The sequence below is a fragment of the Mauremys mutica genome, unplaced genomic scaffold (genome assembly GCF_020497125.1).
Source record: "Mauremys mutica isolate MM-2020 ecotype Southern unplaced genomic scaffold, ASM2049712v1 001017F_np12_obj, whole genome shotgun sequence".
In the NCBI taxonomy this organism is placed as follows: Eukaryota; Metazoa; Chordata; order Testudines; family Geoemydidae; genus Mauremys; species Mauremys mutica.
In genome coordinates this window covers 101,387-102,404 of record NW_025423095.1, presented here as the reverse complement: position 1 = coordinate 102,404, position 1,018 = coordinate 101,387, and positions in this window count along the sequence as shown.

The window sequence follows — 1,018 nt, the reverse complement described above, 5'->3', positions numbered from 1 at the left end:
TACCTGAGTGCTTTACCTGAGCCACTCAAGGAGAGAGAGAAGACAACAGCCAATTTCCCAGCGATAAGTGATAGCAAACAGATCAAAGCAGATTACTTAGCAAATAACCAAAAACTCAAACCAAGCCTAACATACTAGATGGATAGAATTTGAATTAGCAGTTTCTTACCCTGACTGATGTTAAAAGCAGTCCCCCAAGTTTCCATACACAAGCTAGAAATCCCTTTACCCTGGGACCAGCACTTCCCCCAGTTCAGTCTTTGTTCCTCAGGTGCTTCCAGGAGTTCTCTTGTGCAGGGAATGAGGCCAAGAGATGATGTCACACCCACCTTATGTAGCTTTTCCATATGGCGGGAACCCTTTGTTCTAAACTCAGTTCCCAGTCCAGTTTGTGGAAAAATACAGGTACCAAAATGAAGTTCATTGTCATGTGGTCTGGTCACATGTCTTTGTTGCTGAGCCATCAGGACTGTCTGGCTTCTTCATTGTTGTACCTGAAAGGCTCGTTGTGGCTGTTTCCCAGAGTAAGCACATTTGAAAGACAGATACAGAGTCAATATCCATAACTTCAGATACAAACATGATCCATGCACATAGGTAGAATAATCATTCAGCAAATCATAACTTTTCCAGTGACACCGCACATGACTCATCTTGTACAAAATGCCTCATGTCCTAATCATATTATAATCCTGTCACTATGCTGAATATGGGCTGTAGTGTCAGCTAGGGCCTAATTTCAAGGCACAGGAGTTGGGAATGAAACTTCCCGTCTTTGTGGAACAGGAAATAACCCCCCAGCCAAGGATGGGAAAACTTCCCAGACTGCCAGTGCTGGAGCCTGAACCTACTGACACTTCATTAGGTACCCCCCACCCCCAGTCTTTGTGGCAACTGCAAACGTTATCGGTGATGATTTTATATTCTCTTCCAGGTCATTGATAAGAATGTTAAATAACACAGGGCCAAGATCCAATCCTTGCGGGAACCCGCTAGAAAGAAATCCACTCGACTGTGG